At 43.2% G+C, this 14,454-nt stretch overlaps 1 pseudogene; it reads right to left on the bottom strand.

Moving 5' to 3' along the window:
• Window positions 1–11,786: 11,786 nt before the first annotated feature.
• LOC149119903 (large ribosomal subunit protein eL29-like) lies at window positions 11,787–12,431 on the bottom strand (annotated as a pseudogene).
• Between the last annotated feature and the right edge of the window lie 2,023 nt (window positions 12,432–14,454).

The raw sequence follows: 14,454 nt of genomic DNA, 5'->3' as shown, positions 1-14,454 counted from the left end.
GACTGGATTGGCTGCCTGGGCTATTTAAGCTGCTGTACCCACTGAAATAAATGAGTCTGTGGGCTGCTTGCCTCTGGCCTGCTTTCACCAGATTCCTGGGGTCTGTGTGGTGACTCTGCGCATCTTGCCCCCACCACGCTCCTCTCAGAAACAAATCCATAGCAATGCTCTATGCCCCTTTTCTTGCTGTCTTCCTTTTGTAATGCTCATTGTGCATTTATAGATGGTGTCCAACTTAAAAGTAGTTCAGCTTACAAATTTTTGATGTGATGCTGAAATGGATGTGTACGCAAGTGGTAGATGTACTCAGATTCTTTTTTTTAACCTTAGATTCACAAATGTCAATGTAGTAACAAAATATGGATAAGCAATATGACCCCAAAGGAACACAGTAATGCTTTAGTATCAGAGCATAAAGAAAGGGAGACTGAAATGCCTGATAGAGAATTATAGGAATGATTATAAGGTTACTCAAAGAGATACAAAAATACAGAGAAACAGGTAAATGAAATTAGGAAATCAGTGCATGAGAGAAAAAATTCTGCAGAAAAGATACTGAAAAAGAATGAAACAAATATTAGAAATGAATAATTCAGTAGGTCAAATAAATACAGGCATTCTGGCACAGTGGGTCAAGCCACCGTTTGGAATGCCAACACCCCATTTCTGACTGCCTGGTTGAGTCCACCTCTGCCTTCTGATCCAGCTTCTGGCCAATGTACCTGGGAGGCAGCAGATGATGACTCCATGTTCTTGAGTCCCTGCCACCCATTTGGGAGACCTGGATCGAGTTCCTGGCTCCTGGCCAGCTGGCTGTTGCCAGTGTTTGGGGAGTTTCTCAATCAATGGGAAATTTTCTGTCACTCTTGCTGAAGTCCATTGTTAAAATAACATCACCTCTGCAGGTCACAGCCGTCATCTCAAAGTCTCAGGCCAGCATTCTCTCACTAGGAACTGTATTTCTCTAGAATTCCATCTTTGATCTGTTGACGCTTACAAAGTGCTGGTGATACACAGTATGAACCTCTCTTGGGATGCTGGGCAGTGTGAGTGCATTTCTGAAACTCTGGAAAGTGAGCCTACACATGTAAGACCAGCATTGTATTTCCAAGTAAAATAATCTTTAGCTTATTTATATATTTTGTATGTTTTGAAACTGCTCAGTATAGTATTCAACAGTTCAAATGCTTTTATATTTGGATTTAATTTTTTTAAGCAGTAAAGAGAATTAAAAGCATTCTTATTTTCAGAGGCAGTTTCCACAATAACGTTTTCAAGTATAATAGAGGCAAGTATTTAAGGATAATGCTTGGGAAAACTGACATACACAAGGTATTGTGTCAGCTATTTGCTGATGGAATTTTAGGTCCAAGTAGACATGACTCTGAGAGTCCAAAGGACTCAACAGCCACTCACTAACTAAAGATAAATTCCCAAAGCTAACACCAAGTCACCATGAAAGTAGGTACCTGTGTAAAACAAATGAAAAGAACTAAAATCAAGTCAGCCAAAAATAAATATCAAAAAACCCACAAATTTATGACTGAAAAAGCAAAAGAAACTGACATTAATAATCTTAAGAGAAGCAAAATTAAAAGTTCCCAAGGAAAATAATTGTTTAGGTATATAAGGAAAATAACTAAATCATCAAATCCTGAAAATGAATATCCCTTTATGGGAAATAGAGACAGACTTGGGGAAGATGGTGGCTGTTGTCCCCTTCCAAGACAGGCCCAGTGTTGGAAAGCAATAATCAGGTACGGAGGAAGTGTCGAGGTACCGAGGGCGAAGGCTCATCTTCAAGATCAGGGGTAGTAGAGAGCCAGGAAGTACCAGGACAGAAGATGTCATTGTTGGGAGCATTGCACAGAAACATCACAGGGGGGAGCTCTGAGATTGGAAAAGCTTCTCTGGCTCATACGTCTCATTATAAGTTCACAGAAACAAATTTCATATAAAATGTGCAATGAAAGATGTTGATTGGAATAAGCCAGTTCCCACTGAAAGGTACTGTAGGAAGAGAGAGAAGGAGTAGAGAGTGATGCCGCGATGAACAGAAGTAGCAGTCGTGGTGTAACTTATGTAACAATGCATTTTTTCAGAAATGAGGGAAAAGTCGCTAAGAAAATGATACAAAGCATGAAAGCTTATCATTCATTAGAATTAGTGAAAAACTGAAAAGTCACTGCAGTGATCAAATGTAAACCAGAAAAAAATACAGTGACAGATTGCACTTTGTAAGAAAGATGAGATGCGGAAGAAAATGCTTCACATTGGCAGGTTTTGGTGAGAGAGGGAGTGGTCGTGGTGGTGCCCACTCACTGAAGTGACTATCATGAGACCTGCATGCTAAATATGGACAGCTTCCTGGAGCTCTTGTTTTTTCTACTACTATAAATTAACTTTCTATTGTGTCTGTGCCTTTTTTAATTCTTTTTTATTTAGTAAATATAAATTTCCAAAGTACAGTTTATGGATTACAATGGCTCCCCCCCATAATTTCCCTCCCACTCACACCCCTCCCATCTCCCGCTCCCTCTCCCATTCTATTCACATCAAGATTCATTTTCAATTATCTTTATATACAGAAGATTGATTTAGTATATATTAAGTAAAGATTTCATCAGTTCGCACCCAGACAGAAACACAAAGTGTAAAATACTGTTTCAGTACTAGTTATAGCATTACTTCACATTGGACAACACATTAAGGACAGATCCCACATGAGAAGTAAGTACACAGTGACTCCTGTTGTTGACTTAACAATTTGACACTCTTGTTTATGGTGTCAGTAATCTCCCTAGACTCTAGTCATGAGTTGCCAAGGCTATGGAAGCGTCTCTGTGCCTTTTAACTTGAAAATAATTAGAGGGACCAGTGTTGTGATATAGTAGTTGGGTCGCTGCCCATGACACTGGCATTCTTCATGGGTGCTGGTTCAAATCCTGGCTGCTCCATTTCTCAACCAGCTCCATGCTGGTGCACCTGGGAAGGCAGCAGAGGATGGCCCAAGTACTTGGGCCCTGCACCCATGTGGGAAACCTGGATCCAGCTCCTGTCTCCTGGCTTCGACCTGGTCCATCCCCAGCTGTTGTGGCCATTTGGGGAATGAACCAGTGGATGGAAGATCTCTCTGTCTCTCCCTCTCTCTACCACTCTGCCTTTCAAATAAATAAACCATTTTTAAAACGAAAAAAATAGTTGACTGTGTAAAAACATAAATTTTATAGCTTTAGTATATGCCAGCATGAAAGGAGTTATAGATAATTTTTTCTTTTGTGCTTTTTTTTGAGATAGAAATTCAGAGAGAGAAGGAAGGCGCTCTCATCCACTGACTCACTTCCAAACACCCACACAGCCAGTACTGGGCCAGGCCAAAGCCAAGAACCAAGAATTCAATCCAGGTCTCCCAAGTGGGTGGCAGGGACCCAGCCATTTGTGGTAGCCATCACCTGTTGCCTCTCAGAGTCCACAAAAGGAGGAAACCAGGATCAGGAGCCAGAGTTGGGAATTAAACCCAGGCACTGAGATGGGGAACCTAGCATCCCAGTCAGTAACCTAACCACTAGGGCACACACTCCCCCCAAGACACTTCTTTTTAGAGGATAACAGAACCAATTATATTATCTCAGTATAAAGTGAGAAAGTAAATGAAGGGAACACAGTGGACTTGCAGCCCTGCTCCTTTAATTCATCCAAATGAGCATTGCATTTAGTTGCCGTTGAGTGTTTGTTTCAATTTGATGAACATACAAAAAAAAAAGAAGCCTGTACACAGAAAAATTTCAAGCCTTAGCTTGAGGAATGGTGCCATGGATGTAAAGCTGGGCTGAGTGGGTTGTCCTGCTTGCGTGACAAGGGGCAGAGGGCCCCTCTCTCTGCCTCATACTCTTCTCAAGAGACCTGAGACGAGTCAGGAACAACACCTAATGTCTCACCACACCTAATGATTGATTAGCTGGCAGGTCTCCCTGATGACTGAAGAGGGTGGCGTGAGCACAGTGATGTTAAGCAGCTCTGGGCACACCCCACAATGCCACAGTGAATGACCCCCTCTGAAGTCATGCACGTGGTGGACCCACCAGCACCTGCAGCCTGGCCTTATAACTAAAGCAGCTGGTGGAGAGCTCAGCAGGTAGCCCTAGGGACATACACGGGATGGGACCCGTTCCCTGGGCGCATCTTCTCGGGACATTTTTCACTTGCCTGCATGGATACCACACACCCACACATCTCCACTTGCTGAGTTAGAGCAAACAGTACCCCCTCCAGTGTGAGGTTCAGTGGTTTTGGCTTTCCTAATGTCCCAAGAGAAAGTGAGGGGAGCAATGGAGAACCTGTGTGCTTATTGTTCTCGTCTCCTCTACCTGCTCCATACTCACATTTCCCTTTGTTTCTTTCCCATGTCCTTCTGTACTGTTGAGTCTTTTATTGGAAACCCCATGCAAGATGATTTCTAGACAGCTGACAGGAAGCTGATAACTTGTGCATGTCCAGAACCATGTGGTGAAGGAGAACAAACCCTGGGTGCCCAGAGAAAACCAGACTTCACTGGGACTGTCTCCACCTGGCCCCCTGGTGGGACCCAACTCCTTTAACTGCTATGCAGGGTTGCTCAGTGCGATTCAGTAGTGTAGTCTGGGGGTCAGAAACAAGGGAAAAGCTGGCAAAAGTGGGAGAAGAGGGCTGAACGCGGCCTTTACAGATGTTAATAATCCAGGTGTGTCACCTACCTGAATGGGACCAAGTCTTCCAGGATGAGATCAAACAGTGGGAAAGAAGGCATGAGTGAGGAAGAAAAAGGGCCAGAGACCAAAGAGGAAATAGCTTACATCTAGATCATTGCTTCTTCCATAGTCTTCCAAGTCAGTCTCATAGCCTGGTGAGTGCACAGAAGGAGTAATGATTATGGGATGGCCATGGAAGGAGACGGGAGAGTGAGAATTGAGGTGAGGACTTGGGTCCCTGCTGCACACTGTATGATATGCCCCACCTCAGGACCTCTGTGTCCTCACCTGCACACTCCTCTCCCATTGCCTGGATCACTTCCCCCTGCAATGAGGGGGGGACCTCTGATCTCCAGCTTAGATCGCTGGCACTGGAATTCCATCTCTGTGGCCAGAAGGGGTTTTCTGTGTCATTCTGTTCCTCCATAAGCAGCCAGTCTCCATGACATCCTTATATGACACTGCCTTCCATCCCTTGTGTTTCCCTTCTTCTCTCTTTACTAATGATTGCCCATTTCTTTTCTCCTTGTCAGTTACTTTTTCTCCAATATAATGTTAGAGGAAAGGTCAAAGACATACTGCTACCATTTCCAGTAAATCAAGTCATCCCTTCCTAGTTCAAGAACCTGTGGGGTGAGCTAGATTCATGTTAGGCTCTGTGAGAAGTTCTGACCGCTGCACATTGGAGATGCTGATCTATGCCTGGGATGACCTTAGGTAGCCTGGAAATGTTAAATCCTCACGACAGCCCCACACATCTCCTGAATCATTAGGGAAGATGAACAGATCAGAGGTAATGTAACTTGTCCCAGTTCTCTTAGTCTTAGTCTGCAAATGAGGCAAGCAGTTGTATCCACATAAATAGACAGGGCCTGCTAGGACTTAGACCCACTCAGGGAAGGACTGAGAAGGAAGGGCACCTTGGAGCCCTGAAAACAGCTCTGTATGGATTAAGAAATGGGTCTGAGGCCGGCGCAGCGGCTCACTGGGCAAATCCTCCGCCTGTGGCACTGGTACTCTGGGTTATAGTCCCGGTTAGGGCGCCGGTTCTGTCCCGGTTGCTCCTCTTCCAGTCCAGCTCTCTGCTCTGGCCCGGGAAGGCAGTGGAGGATGGCCCAAGAGCTTGGGCCCTGCACCCACATGGGAGACCAAGAGGAAACAGCTGGTTCCTGGCTTCGGATTGACACAGTGCTGGCCATGGCGGCCATTTGGGGGATGAACCAATGGAAGGAAGACCTTTCTCTGTCTTTCTCTCTGCCTCTCTCTCTCTCTCTCTAACTCTGTCCAAAAAAAAAAAAAGAAAAGAAAAGAAAAGAAAAGAAAAGAAAAAGAAATGGGTATGAGAGGACCAGTGATCGCCAGCCTGTCTGCCCAAAATACTTTTCCTTCCAGTGCAGTTGTGAGAGCTGGAGGGTGCTGCAAGCCCATCAACACTTCTCGTGCTCTAGGATTCCTGCTCAGCTATGGACAGTGCTGGGGCACCTGGACACAGACCTCTCATGTGTGTGCCAATTCCAGATCCCAGACGTGGGCTGAGGGGAACTTACAGTTATAGTCCCCCCTCACTGCCTTAAGATGCTGAGGTGCTGTGGGTGTTTGGGGCTCTAGTTAAGATGCTGCTTAGGATGCCTACATCTCATGTTGGAGTGCCTGGGTTTGAGTCCTGGCCTCTTTGCTTCTGATTTCCAGTTTACTGCTAATGCATTCCTAGGAGGCAGCAGGTGATGGCTCAAGTACATGGGTCACTTCCACCCATGTGGGACACTCTGATTGAGTTCCAGGATGCTAGCTTTGGCCTGGCTCAGCCCTGGCTGTTGCAGATACTCTGGGTAGATTTTTGTATATATTTTTCTCTCTGCCTTCCAAATAAATTTTTTTTAAAAATTGCCTCTTCCTTTTTCTCTGAAGGGAGGAGATAGCTTCCAGTTTGCTTACGGCCTTGTCTAAATACTGATGGAGATTGTGAACTCAAATGGCTTCCATAGCCTTGGCAGCTCAAGAGCCTCGGGTGATTGCTGACATCATACGTAAGAGTGTTAATTATTAAAGTAACAACAGGAGTCACTGTGCACATACTCCCCATGCAGAACCTCTGTCCTCAATGAGTTGTACTATGAGAATTAACTGTAAAATTTGTTTTCAAACAGTTTGTGTGTGTGTGTGTGTGTGTGTGTACAAATGTTGAAATCTACTTAGTATAGAGTTGATCTTCTGTGTATAAAGTTAATTGAAAATGAATCTTAATAGAGAATGGGTGAGGGAAGAGGAAGTGGGTTGGGAAGAATCACTATATTCCTAAAGTTGTATTTATGAAATTTGTACTCACTAAAAAGAAAGTTCCTTTGGGAAAAATCGCCTCTTCCTACTCCTTAAAAAATAATAAAATAAGCACTAGTGCACCCATAGTAATCCCAGTACTCCCAACTCTGAGAGTGCCTTGTAAACCAGGATTCAACAGTGAGGGCAGAATAGGAGGGTGCTGCTCCAAGTCCTCTAGGTCCTCTCCTCAATAGGGAGAGGTCCGTTCCTTACTACTGCCCACAGTGACACACAACAAGAACTGTGTGGGTTCCAGTGCTACCTGTGAGAGAGCATGCACTCTTCCAGGTCCCCTGCCCTCTGCCATGGTGAAGGTACAGTAAACAGGCCCTCGGGCCCAGCCAAAATGTTGGACACCTTGGTCTTAGACTCACTCAGCATCCAGATCTGTGAGAAATACGTTTTATTTTAGGAGCCAGTGCTGTGATATAGCAGATAAAGTTAGTGTTGGCATCCCATTTGGGTGCCAGTTCAGGTCCTAGCTGCTCCACTTCAATCCAGCTCTGTGCTGTGGCCTAGGAAAGCAGTAGAAGATGGCCTAGGTCCTTGGGCCCCTGCACCCAAATGGGAGACCCAGAAGAAGCTCCTGGCTCCTGGCTTTGAATGAATCAGCCCAGCTCTGGCCATTGAAGCCATTTAGGGAGTGAACCAGCAGATGGAAGATTCATTCATTCTCTCTCTCTCTCTCTCTCTCTCTTTCTCTTTCCCCCTTTGCCTATCTGTAACTCTGCCTTTCAAATAAATAAATAAAATTTTTTTAAAAAAAGAACTGATTCTCTCTCTCTCTCTCTCTCTTTCCCCCTTTGCCTATCTGTAACTCTGCCTTTCAAATAAATAAATAAATTTAAAAAAAAAAGAACTGATGAGATACAACAAAAGCAGTGTTAAGGGGAAAGTTTATAGCAATTGGTGCCTATAGCAATTGGTGGCTACATCAAGAAATTGGAAAGGCACCAAATGAATAAGCTATCAGTGCATCTCAAGGATCTAGAAAAACACCAGCCAACCAAACCCACAACTAGTAGGAGAAAAGAAATAATTAAAGTTAGAGAAGAAATCAACAAAATTGAAACAAAAATATTACAAAAGATCAGCAAATCAAAGAGCTGGCTTTTTGAAAAAAATAAACAAAATTGACACACCATTGGCCCAACTAACCAAAAAAAATAAAGACAGGGAAGACCCAAATCAATAAAATTAGAGATGAAAAAGGAAATGTAACAGACAACACAAAAATAAAAAGAATCATTAGAAATTACTACAAAGAGCTATATGCCAACGAAACCAGGCAACCTAGAAGAAATGGACTGATTCCTGGATACAAACAACCTACCTAAATTTAGCCATGAAGACATAGAAGACCTAAACAGACTCATTACCAAGACAAAAACTGAATCAGTAATAAAGACCTTCCAACAAAGAAAAACCAGGACCAGATGGCTTCACCGCTGAATTCTACCGGACATTTTTAAAGAAGAGCTAACTTCAATTCTTCTCAATTATTCAAAGCAGTTGAAAGGGAAGGAATCCTTCCAACTTCTTTCGATGAAGCCAGCATCACCTTAGTTCTTAAACTCAGAAAAGAGCAGCAGAGAAAGAGAAACTACAGACCAGTTTCCCTTAATTGTTAAATTAACAACAGGAGTCACTGTGCACTTACTTTCCATGCAGGACTTCTGTCTTCAGTGAGTTGTGTGATGAGAATTAACTGTAAAATTTGTTCTTAAACAGTTTTGCATGTGTGTGTGTGTGTGCAAATTGTTGAAATCTTTACTTAATATAGAGTTAGTCTTCTGTGTATAAAGTACATTGAAAATGAATCTTAATGGAGTAAAAAAAATAAACCTTTAAAAAAAAAGAATCACTATATCCCTAAAGTTGTACTTATGAAATTTGTACTCATTAAATAAAAGGTTTCCTTAGGGGGAAAAAGAATGAACAATGAACACACAAAAAGTTCTTCTGGGGCCAGCACTGTGTCGCAGTAGGTTAATCCTCTGCCTGCGGTGCCAGCATTCCATGTGAGCACCGGTTCGAGTCCCGACTGCCCCTCTTCCAGTCCAGCTCTCTGCTGTGGCCTGGGAGACCAGTAGATGACGGCTCAAGTGTTTGGGCCCCTGCACCTGCATGGGAGCCCAGGAAGAAGCTCCTGGCTTCAAATCAGTGCAGCTCTGGCCATTGCAGCCATCGGGGGAGTGAACCAATGGAAGGAAGACCTTTCTCTCTATCTCTCCTTCTCACTGTCTGTAACTCTACCTCTCAAATAAATAATTAAAAATTCTTCTACAAAACATAATACAGAGATGATTTGCTTAGTCATGAAATTATTCATTAATAAATTTACTGGGTACCTAATATTGCCAGTCAATATTCCATGTTAGGTTAAATATTGATGAATAAAGCAAAGTCTCTTCAATTCAAAAAAATAAAGAGATCAAGAAAGAGAGAAAATAATGGGCTAGACCATGATTGTAGTTGTATACTGGTAGGGAGTGCTCAGTTCTGGATATTGATTGTAAAGTGTGACTACCTGGATTTCCTGAAGGACTAAATGTGGAATTTGAGACGAGGAATGGAGCCTAGTTATTTGGCCTGAGCAATTGGTAGATTGCCATTTATTGGGAAGGGAGTGAGTGTGACAAAAGGTTTTTAGGGAAAGAGGTTGGAATGAAGGGTTGTTTTGGGTGCCAACTAGACATCTAAGTAGAGACTTGAGTACACATTTAGAACTCTTTGGAGTTATAACCTTGTGAGTTGTAGAGCCTTCTTTGTGGCACAGAGGGTAAAGCTGCTGCCTGTAACGCTGACATCCCATGTGGGTGCCGCTTTGTGTTCCAGTTGCTCTACTTCTACTCCTTCTTCCTGCTGATGGCCTGGGAAAGTCAGCAGAAGATGGCCAAAGTGTTTGGGACACTGCCACCCACATGGGAGACCCCGACAAAACTCTTGCCTTCTGACTTTGGCCTGGCCCACATCTGGCCTTTGTGGCCATTTGTGGGGAGTAAATCAGCAGAGGGAACATTCTCTCTCTCTCTCTCTCACTGTGCCTTTCTAATAAGTAAACAAATCTTTTTAAAAAAAATGTGAGTTTTATATTACAACTATGTCCAGTTACCCCTAATATTTTGTAAAAACCTGGTGTGTGTTCTGGTTGCCAAAAGTAAAAGGGGCCATTAGACTGAAGAAAGGGCCAGACAAACCCAGGATTACACAGAGCGTAATTTATTGGGTATATTCACAGACAGAAGTAGTCTTGCAGACCTGCGCCTCAGGGCAGTAGAAAAGGATTTACATGCTAAGCTAGACAGAAGTGGTCTGTGGCCAGCCAGAGTGTACCCAGACTTTTTCAGGCAGTATTAAAAGGTCAGACTTCAGGTAAAGGGCATTTCAGGCATCAGTCCCTGGCAAAGGATGCTTTGTAGACTTTCTTAATGACTTTGTGTATTCTGTAGGCTACAGATGAGTGCCAGTGTCACCGAGTGGTCAAGCGGGTAGTTTCGACCAAGATGACTACAGGCATGTCAATGTGGATCTCCACAGGGGATGTGGACAATTCAGGATAAGCATGTCATTACTGTGGGCAAAGCGGTGTGTCTCAGACTCAACAATGTCATTGTCATCAAAGAAAGTGAAAAGTAAAGCAATAGAAGTAGAGGAGAGCCTAAATACCAGTCTTGGGTACTCCAGTGTCTAGAAAGATAATGTCCAGAATGAGGAAGGGCAGCTAAGAAGTGAGTGAACAAATGAATGATGGATACTTTTGCGCTTTCTGCCTCCCATTTTTTTAAAGATTTATTTATTTATTTGAAAGAGTTACACAGGGAGAGAGGGAGAGGCAGAGAGGGGGAGGGAGAGGGAGAGAGGGAGGAAGGGAGGGAGGGAGGGAGGGAGGGAGAGAGAGAGAGAGAAAGAGAGAGAGAGGTCTTCCATCTGTTTGTTCACTCCCCAGATGGCTGCAAAATGGCTGGAGCTGTGCTGATCTGAAGCCAGGAACCAGGAGCTTCTTCCAGGTCTCCTATGCAGGTGCAGGGGCCCAAGGACTTGGGCCATCTTCTACTGCTTTCCCAGGACACAGCAGAGAGTTGGATTGGAAGTGGAGCAGCCAGGACTTGAACTGGCACCCATATGGGATGCTAGCAGTGCAGGTGGCAGCTTTACCTGCCATGCCACAGTGCCGGCCCCTCCCATATCTTTTTAAACTCACTTCCTCTCTGAAAAGATGATAGGTTTTAGTAGAATAGAGAGAAAATGGAATCTTTGAGAATGAAAGAGAAAAATGTTTCAAGGGTGAGGAAATCATTCATCAAGCAAGATGAGATTTAACCTTGATCTTTGAATTTTGCAACACAGAAGTCATTTGTGGTTCCTTAAAGAAGCTCTGATGAAGTTGGTCAAGAAAATGGAAGACAAGTAGTGGCAGTCAGAATAGACAGTTTCATGCATTTTGAAGGTCCCTTTTTATGTTCATGGTTCCACATCTTTCTGGTGAATTTGTGCTTTTATAATTTAAAAATGTGTCTCTGTATCTCTGATTCTGCTCTTTGTTTTCAATCCTTTATTTTTTTCCCTTGTCTCAGGTTTATTTGTACAAACAGCACAAGAAAACACTCGCCCCATGTAGACAGCATCCCAGGGGTCACACCAGGCCTTCTACCCCTGCACTGGCAGGCAAAGGCTGTTACTAGGGAGCCTTTGCAGAGAGCTGGACACCTTTGGGAGGAGCCTGAGCTGGAACTGGGGCTACAGGTGTGGCTCGGGCTGGGCTTTGGTTTGGGCCTGAGCCTTGGGCTTATTTTGGGCCTGGGCTTTATGCTTGGTTTTGGCCTGGGCCTTGGTCTTGCTTTCAGCCTGAGACTTGACCTTGCCCTTGATTTGAGCCTGAGGCTGGGCCTTTATTTGAGGCTCAGTCTTAGCCTTTGCCTTGGTCTTTGGCCGGGACAGCCTAAGACCCTTGGCAGTAGGGGCTCTAGCACGCTTCCCAAGCTTGGGATAGGCAATGTAGGCAAGTCAGTTGAGCTTGTGGCTGACACCCTTTGAGATTGTGGGCTTAGCTTCATTAGGCTTGACAAGGGCCTTGATGGCTTCAGCATGTGCACTCTCAGCCTTGGGCTTGTTGGCCTGCATCTTCTTCAGGCCCTTCTTGTGCTGCTTAACAAAATGCGTGTTCCTCAGGAACTTGGGGTCTACCCCATTAAGAGATTCATATCTTTGTGGTTGGGGTTTCTTGATGCCGTTTCTGTGCCATCGGGACTGGTTGTGTGTGGTGTGGTTCTTAGACTTGCCCACATGTCTGCAATGTAGCCTGTGGCTACAGAAGTGCCTAGGCCAGAAAAAGAAGTGAATCCCTTCCTTATTTGATATTGATATAGCCACTTGGGTATCCATTTGGTTTAGTGTTTTACTTTCCAGCTTTCATTTCATTTGCCAATTAGGATTTTAAGTTAGATGTATTACATCTAACTTTGGTTTAATGCTGTGCATCCCAGCTTTCTTGTTCATTTCATCATTTGCATTAGATAGCTGATGGACTCAGAAACAACGATCAAAGGTCCAGTCTGTAGATAATCCCTCTGAAGAATCTAGTCTATTCTGTTATCTACACACTGAAGATGGCACAAAGTGAAAATCTTATTTGCTACACCCATTTTTGTCAGAAACAGCTTTGAGGATCAGGAAATACTCAGCGGATGACGTGGAGAAAGCAGTTCAGAAATTCTTGCCAAGTTCAACAGAGAGTAATGCCTTGGTGTAGTTGTCATAATTACTACTATGATATGTAGATTTGTATATGCGTATTTGTATCTTGAGGGGAAATGCAGAGAATGTACTTTACTTTGAAGTTTGGTTGGTTTGGATGATAGTTTACCTTATTTCTTTTGATAGCCCAGATCAGACCAGCAGTCACGTTCCTGCATGATGACTGTGCCCATCCCTTAATGAGGCTCATGTTGCTAGTTACAGTGGAATAATTAAGTTCTACTGTTGGGTCTGGGCTGCTTCCACAATGCTAATTGTTTCGCTGCAAATCTGAATGTTGACTGTCTACTGATGTCCATTTTATTCTTTAGCCAAATCACAGAGAACAGGCACTTTATCTTCCAGTGTCTCTTTCCTACCAACACCCCTCTGATATATCTTGGTGTAGTGTGGAGATTGAAGGGATACTTTGATTCATTTTGATCTAATCTATCAGAGTATCAGAGAAAGAAATATTTTGAAAAAAATAAATAGGATATAACTTTTAAAGGGAAAAATAGCCTTTAAAACTTACAGTTTTCTTTGTCAGGAGAAGAGTATTAACATCTGGTTACCAAACTGTGGTACCCTTAAGAGAACTGGAGTTGATTCAGTTTCCAATAAAATATTGGATTAAGTGACTTTACTTGAGTTTGCATTATTTTTAAGTACATTTTTCAGTTCTGCTCTCCCTGTAATTTGCAGTTTGCAGTTACTTGTAAGAAGAGATTTTAGTTTACATGATGACTCATTCTCTGCACCGACATTTGTAAGATAACACAGAAAATATCATCAGAATGAAAATGCCAGGTTACTAAAATGCAGCAGACAGGGAGGCACCATCTGCTAATGAGGCAGCTCCAGCCTGGAATCCTTTTGTCGGAAGGGAGGAAATTGATGCTGTTGGGCACTGATCACATACCAGGGGCTCTGCGTGTTTTATCTCTTTTAGACTTACAGGATGCCTCTAAGGTAGGCTCATTCATTCTTTAGAACAATCTGCTGTATCAAGAAGGGCAAATAATAATGTCTGCTGGACCAATTGGGAATCTTAGGTGGAGTTTGTGAATTGCTTGAGATCAGAAAGCTGATCAGTGATGGAGCTGAGACCAGACCCCAAATTCCTCATTTCTAGTCTAATCATTACACTGGAATTTCTGATACTTTTTTTCTTGTTTGTGTGTAAGAATGTGATGGTATCGCCATGAGAAACTTCACTGGTTTACTTTTCTAGTTCGGTCTTCTTACCCACCATTCTCTTTCTGAACAGCTGCAAATGTAGTGCATATACTTGTATGTGTGTAATACCAAGGCAAAGGCTGTCCCATTTTGTAGGAGTTGGTAGTAAGTGAGGTAAAGCTGGTGTGAAGCCAGTGCTTGGAGTAGCATTTTATAGGTGTTGACTTCCTAGGCCCCAGAGAACGTATGACTCATATATGACTTTCCCAGTGACACGGTGGAAGAGCAGGAATATAGCACTCATTTGTAAAAATGAGGATAATAGGACATTCCCATGAATAAAGTATTTAGAACAGTATTTAGAACCTGGTACAAGGTAGCTAGTAAATGTTAGTTTCAGCTTCATTTTCTTTTCTGTTCTATAAAACAGTCTCTTCAGATTGGAGTGGGTAAAAAGGTTGAGAATAAATATTTGCATCCCATGGAGAGAAAC

This window comes from Oryctolagus cuniculus, chromosome 21 (assembly GCF_051225735.1).
Source record: "Oryctolagus cuniculus isolate XC-2025 breed Fujian yellow rabbit chromosome 21, ASM5122573v1, whole genome shotgun sequence".
Classification (NCBI taxonomy): Eukaryota; Metazoa; Chordata; class Mammalia; order Lagomorpha; family Leporidae; genus Oryctolagus; species Oryctolagus cuniculus.
This window is presented reverse-complemented; position numbering and strand designations above follow the sequence as displayed.